Here is a 9665-nt window from a genome sequence, read left to right on the forward strand (position 1 = left end):
CATCCTGGGATGGTTGAGTAGGCAGTCTGACCTTCCAAGAAGAATTTCTAATATTAAGAAAATCAACCACCAACCCTTTTTTTTTCTATTAAATTTGAAGAGGTCTGGAAATAGAACTTGAAGAGGGGCATCGCCCTTTGCACCATCTAGAGGTTTTGTTCAGGAGAACCACGCATTTGTCCTTTCTCCTTTACACTATTTTCTTTTTCTTTGATTTTGTGGGCTGTACCCACACCCATTGTGTGTGAGTTGCCATTGTACAAAAAAAAAAAAAAAAAAAAAAAAAACTGGCGTTACAAATCTGTCCTTCCATAAGAGAATATTTATTTTCATTTCCAAAAGGCTGGAAGGGCAGTGATAATATTCCTCCATAAAATAGAGCATCATCTGATGGGCTTCCAAGTCATGTAAAGTTCTAATATTTTACGATAAGCAAACATCACTTGTTTTTTGCCACAGCCCTTAATCATTTGATAAATATTTCCAACCCTATTTTACAAGAAGAGAGTCATTGAATTGTGTAAGATCTTTAATCCCAAGGCCACCTTTCTCTTTTTGCAGAAAAACGATTTTTCAACTGACTTGGATTGTTTACCACCACACAAAAGCAACCCAAGGTATTTAAGAGGAAGAGGGACAAGAGGGCAGTTAAGCCAATTAGCACAATCAACGCCAAATTCCAGTCTTCTTCCAACCGATGGAACCGTGCTCTTTTGATAATTGATTGACAGTCCAGAAGTCAATTCAAAACAATATAGAATAATTTTTAGAATTGCCAAATTACCTCTCTTTGCTTAAGCAAATATCAAGGCATCATGAGCATATTGAAGAATTTTTGTCCCACCAAAAATCCAAGGACTCCCAAGTCCTTTACAGATATTGGCTGGCGCTTCTACATTAAGCATTCTACAAAGAGGATCTACTGCACCATTGAGGTGGTAGCCCAGTGGAAGCGTGGCCTTACGTCCAACCAAGTGGTTCCGAGTTCGAAACGCATGGGCGTCGATTAAATTATGGAGACTGGATACTCCTTACTCGGACACGGGGTTTGAAAGAGTGTATCGCTCTGCTGGTAGCCTCGGTGGTGCTAGGTGTTGCGTACTCACGTGGTATTCGTGCCGGAGCTCAGAGGGGTAACCGAGCCGGACCCACGGGTAGGGAGGGTATGAGTAAAACCGGCCGGGGTGCCCAACATACGGTCATTTCTGCCCGCATCGAACATTTTTCTAGCGAGGTGGGGGTCCAGTGGGGGCTACTATACGGGGGTGGCTTGTCCCTTCCTCCCCCCTTCCTCTTTTGCCCTAGCGAAAAAAAAAGAAAGAGGATCTACTGCAAGAATGAACGAAAAAAGGTGAGAGAGGATCACCTTGTCTAAGCCCCCGCCTACAAGGAATCCAATTACCAATTTCTCCATTGATATTCACTGCAATTTTTCCAGAAAGAAGACAATTTTTTATCCAAAAGATCCATTTAGAAGGGAAGTTCCTATCAGAGAGAAGTTCAAGAAGGCATTTAGGGGATACTCTATCAAAGGCCTTTGTGAAGTCTAGCCTACAACTCACCACATCTACATCAGATTTCCTAGAATGATGAAGTATTTCATTTGCACAGAGACTATTGTCCATAATGGATCTACTTTTAATGAATGCAGTTTGGGCTGGGTCAATAAGCTCCTTCAAAAAAGGCTGCAATATATTAGCCAAAACTTCAGTCATAATCTTGATAAACCTGTGGATGAGATTAATAGACCGAAAATCTAAAGATGCTTTAGCAGCTTCCTTCCTGGTAATTGAAGAAAATGGTTGCCTAATTAAGTCAAGCAAGATCAATGTAACTCTCATGTAATTGCTTGAAGAGAGAGATGAGATCATCTTCGACAATCTCTCAAAAGTGTTGATAGAAGTGCATAGAAAAGCTATCAGGTTCTAGACTCTTGTCCCCTCTGAAACTGAAGATAGCCACTTTTATTTCCTCCAATGTAAAGGGATCATCTAAACAACCCATGCTTGGGCTAGACAAAGGATAAAGCCGATTCCAATCTAATTGCAATGGAGCAAGCAACCCCTGGTTCATCAAAAATGCCCTTGAAATAATCTGAGAAAAACTCTTTTATTTCCTCTGTGTCTGAAGTTTGTGATCCATTCCATTCAATGCATGATATCTAGTTATACTTTTTGTGAAGGATGGCAGTTTTGTGAAAGAACGCAGTATTATTATCTCCTTCAGTTAGCCATTTAACTTTAGATCTTTGCTTCCAATAAATTTCTTCTCTTTTAAAAATTAATATAAGGTCTCGCCGGCATTAATGTTCTCTAAACTCCTCTCCAGAGGAAAGAATACATTGTTCCTCCTTCCGATCGAAAAATTGATTTCGATTAAGAAGCCTCTCCTTCTCAGCTCTTGCAATTAATCTGATATTGGCTAACCATTCTTTCAAAGCCCTTCTAGATGCTCTAAGTTTAAGAACAAGATAACATTCTTGTTCTTTCTTGAAAGTATAAACAGGCCGTTGTGTCTACGATCTCATGCAGTCGCTGTTTCTGTCTGTCCTCACGAGCCACTCTATCAGAAAGAAAAGGCTGAGCTCCAATATTAAGGTTGAATTACCAGATAATGTGGTGAAGATGACGCTTTTCTTTTACTTGGGTGGACAATTTTGATCTGATAACCACACACAAAATCTGTGCATCCTTTTGAAAGTAAGTACAAGAAAAACTAAAAAAATAACCTTGCCATCATGTAACCTTTTTACTGGACTTTCCATGGACAACCATTATATGACATGGTGCAGGCTGTCAGCGAGAGGGTGAGCAGTAAAATTACAAATAAGCTATGCAATTTTCGGCACGAGATTGTTGGAATTTTAATTAAAAAAATATATTTTTTTTTATTTTCTAATTTTTGGTTGTTTTAAATGTTTTAAAATACCTGAGATGCCTTTTAGAAGAGCTGTAACTGGTCGAAAAGATTTGCAAAAAGATATGGTATTTTTGAACATTACTTATCTTCGAAATCATCGCATCTCTTTGCTCTTCCAGAAAGAGTTTATAAATAGACTCCTTTGAGATTAATTCTTTTATCTTTCGAGAGTTTCTTCCATAGATAGAGAGTTCTTTCACTCTTTAATTTCTGCTTTCTATCTTTTCTTCTTTTCTAGGCATCTGAAGGCATCGGTCAGGTCAAGCCTCCCCAGCGATTATGCTTATTAGAGGAGGATCGGGTGAGCCAGATTGTTGTATTTTGGGGACGAAATTGCTACAAACCTGCATGTAGAGGGCAAATCATATTCTTAGAGCAGTGTATACCACACGTTTCGATTCAAATAAACTCTTTTCAATATTCTGATTTTATTCTAGTAAATAATTTCTTTATAATACTTCTATAAAATAAAAATATAACAGTAGTTTTTAGGCAAAATACTTCTATAACAAAGATTACCATGTTATTTTAGCACATTTCTCTAAAAATTGGTGAACATGATTTATCTTGCAGTTCCATGAAAATTGCACCTCCAACTATTCAATGAAGGAATCCAATAATCGCTATGACTTATGCCCATATCTCCTTGATGCCCTTGCGCGACTTCGTTCGGAGGCCCTTCTCGCCGGTGCAGGAGATCACACAGAACAGTTAGATCCCTTTCTCTTCATTTCTTTCACCACACTACCTTCTCCTCTACTTTTCTGTCGGAACTTGGCGAAAGGATTGAAGGAGTTGTGAGATAATCTGTGAGACTAGTTGGTGCCCATGAATACTTACGTCTATAGAATTAATTAATGATCCAAGAAGCTGGTCTGCCTGTTGGAAACAGCTGGTTCTTTTGATCAAGAAGATGGCTTTGGCTTTGGACCTTGGCGGGGTCAGACAGCTATTTATTATAGAGATCAGAGCAGGTGACCACCTTTACGGATGGAGTTGCGATGATACTGTTGCTTCATTCCATTTTTCGGGTTTGTCAAGTTTCTAGTTCTTGCTAAGTTTACAGTTCTTCGCTTTAGGTGTTGATTTGGATCTGGTTTCCTTCTGTGTATCAATTAGATTGTTCACCTGCTTGTTCATTTTTTTTTTCATGAAAGAGAGAGATTGTGATCAGATTTTTAAAGAAAACATTTTTTATGATAATAAAAACCTGCAAGAGTTTATTGTGTGATATGTGAAATAATTATGGAGAGAGGTTCTCAGGATTCCTTTTTGGACAAGCGAAGCAGGACTCCAAAGCCTGTCGAGGGAGATTCTTCGATTGGATTCAGGGGGTAGACAGGTACGGTGATGGTCATCCACTCATTCTTGAGACCAGGAGACTGGCTCAGAAGATGGGTGATTTTCATGCTATACATGTGTATCGGGAGACGAACAGAGGAGCTGACTGGGTCGCCTCCTATGTCGCCCAGCACTCGGGAGAGTTTCTTTGGACATCAGTAGCTGATAGCCCCACTCCATTGTTTTCTTTACTTTCTTTTGATATGGCTGGATGTACTCAAGTTAGAGTTATATGAAATGCCGTTTTCACCACGGAAAAAAGAAGAAGAAGAAGAAGAAGAAAGAAAGAAATAAAGAAAGAAAGACGCAAGCCTGTTGAAGAGGCTTTAATTACTTTGTAGCTCAAGCTTAAACCTGTATAGACCAATAGGCTCATCACCGCAAGTGATCTGAAATAAAATTGAAACATTGGAAGCAATCATCCTGTGCATGATTGCTAGAACCACTGAAGTCATTGGATGTCGATGACCAGTTGATAGCTATATGATTCGTACAATTCATAAGAACCTGCAAGACAAATTGCATGTGAAATGCTTGTTAAAGTTATAACACCGCATATTAGCTAGTCAAAAAAGGAGGTGGAGGGAAGATCCTAATGTGGCCCAGATTTGTCGTTCGTGTCCGTTACCGACCAGATCAATGTACCTGTGAGGCACACCGGACGGTTATGTTTAGACAATAACAACACGCTTGTTTGTTTAACTCCTCTGCTTTTTTGGGACAAAGACTTCATGCCTTCACCCCTCTGTTTGTTAAGTCGGGTTTTGGTGTTTTATCATATTAAATTTTGGCGGCAACATATCTATGCAATGTCCCATTCCCCATTTTCCATCCAAAGAACATATTTAGCATTGCATACAAATGTCCTTATTTTCAAATTTTATTTTGGAAGATATAAAATATATCATTTTATCTATACTATTTAAAAGATAGAGTTTCTTATAATTAATATCCCACGGTCTTACACTATGTAGTCAAAGTTCCTTTAAAGTAAAGAAGAGAAAAAGTATCCATTATGATTTATTATATACACCAGTATATAGGGTTGAAAGTTGTTAGTATAATTTTAGAGATCACGTAACAACCTATATGACCCATAATATTTTTTTTATTAGCATGATCCTTTATCAACCTATATTATTTTTCTTTATTAGTATGAAATTGTTAGAGTGATTTTGGGAGTCACATGATAATCTGTATCATCCATAATATTTTTCTTTGTTAGCATGATCATATATCAGCGTATATTATTTTTTCTTATATAGAGTCTATACACGCGTATATATAACTCTTGAGATATACCGAATGTGATAGGACGTAGATATAAAATCTTTTCTCTCTATCTCTCTCTCTTTTTTCTCTTCTCTTGTAAATATTTTAACATAGTATCAGAGCCACTGATTACCTAATCTGCTGTCATCATCTTTTCCGCTTTTGCTGTGGTTATCGTTGCCATGTCTAGAAGTTTGAAGACCTCCATTGCCGATCTATCGATTTCTATTTCTAGGTGAATCAACACCCGAAGATCCTCTATTTTTCAGTAGATCCGCAAATCCTTTATTTTTCCACATATCTCCTATTTTCAAGTGAATCAACATTCGACGATCTAATATTCCTTAGTAAACTTATATATCCTCTATTTTCAGTGGATTAATACTTGAAGATCCTCTATTTTCTAATAAATCTGCAACTCCTCTCCACTGCTTGTCTTCTCATCTTTAGATCTTTGATCGTCTCTCCTCACTATTGTTCGGTCCCTTTCTCTCTATCTCTAGTATTATTTATTGCCTTCGGCTCCTTCACCATCCAGTTTGAGGTCTCTTCCTCTTCTTCCATGGTGCATCCATCTATGAGGATTATCGACCTTTGGTTTCTTCTCTAAGCTCTATCCTCGCTGCAACCGTTATCTCTTACGTGTCTTCTCACTGTCGCATTATCAGACAAGTCAATCAGCCAATTGCTCCTCTTTCATGGTACCTATGTCTATGAGGATCATCGATCTTCGGTTGCCTTTTCTCTGAATTCTATTTTTGCTGCAACTGTCATCTTCTATGTATCTTTTTGTTGCTACATCATCAGATAAATCAATCAGCCAAATCAGCAGACACATCAGTCGGACATATCGATAGACATAGTTTGCTATGTTAGTCAGTTATGTCGGTGGATATATTAGCCTACTGATCAGTTAGCTATGTCGGCATTGCCAAATATATCAGTTTGTTGCATTAGCTTCTTGATCCGTGGCATCAGTTTCTAAGCTGCTATATCAGCTTCTATTCTACCATATTAAATTATGTATTGTCACATTAGCTTGACACATCAATTTGTCATATCATCTTTTAAGTTATTATGTCAACTTCTAATCAGCTACATCATCTTTTGAGCTGCTATAACAACTTGCGTTCTACCACATCAGGCTCTGTGCTGCCTCATCAGCTCTTAATCTACCACCTTGTCAGCTTTTGAGATATCACATCAGCTTTTAATCTACCACCACGTCAGCTTTTGAGTTGCTACTTCAGCTCTTGATCTAGTACATCAATTTTTGGAGATATTCGTGATCTAGTTTCCAAACTTAAGTTGGCAACTATAGTACCATCTTGAGTTTGAGGAAGAATATCAGCATAATTTTAAGAATCATGTAACAACCAGTATTACCCATAATATTTTTTTATTAGCGTGATATCGTATCAACCTATATTATTTTTCATTGTTAACATGATATTGTTAGAGTAATTTTAGGGATCACATGTCAATCCGTATCACCTATAACATTTTTCTTTGTTAGCGTGATCATATATCAACCTATATTATTTTTCTTATATAGAGTCTGTACATAACTATATATAACTCTTAAGATATACCAAATGTGATGGAACATAGATATAAAATCTTTTTTCTCTCTCTCTCTCTCTCTCCCTCTTTCTCTTCTCCTACAAATATTTTAACAAAAACGGGCTCGATTAGATCGAGGATAGGCACAATTCAAATTCCAATTTATTGCCGCCAAAATCAGACTTGGAAGATGGAAGAGAGCTAACGGATCCACATAGGAGGAAGAAGTGATGATCTGCACATAGAAAGAAGATGGAAAGGAGGATGTCCCAACTGATCCAACTGTGGACTCTTTGATACTTAAGTTAGAGATAGGGCTCTAGGAAACAATACAGAAGGAGGAGGAAACTTGAAATAAAGTATACAGTATTGTGTTTGCATATAGTGGTCATGCGAATCTGGTACCTTAAGCCTCCTTTTATAGATGCAGAGTATTTGTCTCATCAAGGTTGGACTCTTAAGTCCTAATTCAAGTAGAGAATTAACTCTTAACTTTTCATATCCGGATCAGCTCAACAATACAAGTCTAACTGAAACATATTTCGGTGAACTACTTAGGTAGATATTTTTATAATCCAAAAGGCCAACGATTTGAGATATGTGGGCATCTCATTAGGTCAAGAATGTGATCGGGTGTGTAGATCTTCAGTTGATATGAGCCATTGCCTTTGAGGTCTTCTTGTTTTGAGAGCCATTGAGGTCGGCTTCTTATATTGACAGCTGTTGAGGTCGGCTTCTTATGTTGAGAGATGTTGAGGTTGACTTCTTGACCTAAGAGTTGTTAAGCTCGGCTCTTTGACCTGAGAGCCACTGAAGTTGGCTTATTGATCCTTGTCTCTTATTCCTAGCCTTAGGGGGCGAGTTTTTGGAGTTCGGCTTTGCATGTCATATTGTTTGGGTCGGCTTTAGGAACCATTATTGTGCAAGGTTGGCTTTTCTTTGCCTTTGCCCTCGGGGTGAGTTTGGACAAGTTATCTAATAGTGTGCACTCAATTGATCAAGTCGGGCTTTGCCATCTCCCATTTGAGCCTAGCCTGATGTAGGACTTTTCACCTTGGCAAGCTTTGCACTCGCCTGGCCAGGTCGGACTTTGCTACTTCCACTCCGAGCTTAGTTTGAGCTAGAATTTTCCACCTTAGTAGGCTTTGGACTCGATCGATAGGTTGAGCTTTGCCACTTTCGATCCAAGCCTAGCCTAAGCTAGGATCTTTCACCTTGGCAATCCTGGGATAAGTCCTGTAGTAGTCACTTTGGTGTTTAGGTTAGTGGTCATAGGATGAGTTCCATGATTCCCATACATTAGAAGGCAACTTTGTAAGTCAGGCCTTAAAGATTTGAATCATGTGGGGATGCTTTCATGACGTTTAAGAAGAGCTAAAATAGAGCTTTATTGATGGTTAATAGCAAAAGTACAAAATTTCTGTATCTTAGGTCTTATTGATAGTTCCTAAGATTGTCAGAATTTTAGGTCTCTCCTCGTTTTCCATAGATGATGCTAATTTATTGCATGTGGAAAGTGCAAAAGCTTCGATGAATCTATACAAGAGGAGGAAGCACTGATCTGCATATAGAAAGAAGACAGAAAGAAGGCTACTGGAGCTGATCCATCAAAAATAGATGGAAAGAAACCCTTCCATGGACCCAATCTATTAGTATCTTAATAACTATGAAATTTTATTGATTTTTTTTTTAACATCTTGATCTTAATTTTGATATTGTGGCAACTGATGTTACACATTAGTGTGAATCCATTGCTCAGTAGTAGTCTATTATTGTTTTTATCCTTGAAAGAGAAATAGAAGCGGAGGCAATACCATTCCACATGATTTACTTTCATTTTTCTTTTTGTTTTTTTTATGTTTTTAAAAGCTTTCTTTCCTCAGTTTCCCTCATTCTTTCCATCTTCCCTCGGATTGAGAAAATAAAATTAATATATATATATATATATATATATATATATATATATATATATATATATATATATATATATAAAGAAAAAACAAGTTTGTTTCTAGTCGATTTAGTTCTGTTCCTCATTAATAATGTACTAGTCCAATATAACATTTTGAGTATTTATTTCCTAGTTAATCACATTTCAATCAGATTTCATTTGATCATCTGATCAACAGCATCTGTCAAACACTTATTCTTTGCATGTGTCAAAAACTAGCTGAAAATGAATGCGGCCCAGTCCAACCGATTTAGATTCCAACATGGACCGTTGATATCACTATTCCGGATTTTTTTTTTCCATCTGGAAACCAGTCCATTTTTTTGCATGAAAAATTCCTTGCATGCAAACCAACTCTCCAGTTTCTGTTAGGGTACCTCCTGGCTATGTGGTGTCTTTAGTGGCTAAGGTTTTTAGCACCCAAGCTTGCCCAAGGTCCATGTAATTGGGTTAGGGGAAAGGTAGTTTAGAATTTGTGTTGAAAATAAATTTTCAGAAAATCTCTTAATCTTGTCTAAGCATGGCCAGCCTTGGCACAAATTAAGGGCATTGCTTTTATAAGTACATTTAATTTTTCTTAAAGAGGACATGTATGTTCATTTAGAAGTCCACTATATTC

Source organism: Phoenix dactylifera, chromosome 7 (genome assembly GCF_051530095.1).
Source record: "Phoenix dactylifera cultivar Ajwa chromosome 7, Ajwa_hap1_PhDact_Kaust_v1.1, whole genome shotgun sequence".
Taxonomy (NCBI): Eukaryota; Viridiplantae; Streptophyta; class Magnoliopsida; order Arecales; family Arecaceae; genus Phoenix; species Phoenix dactylifera.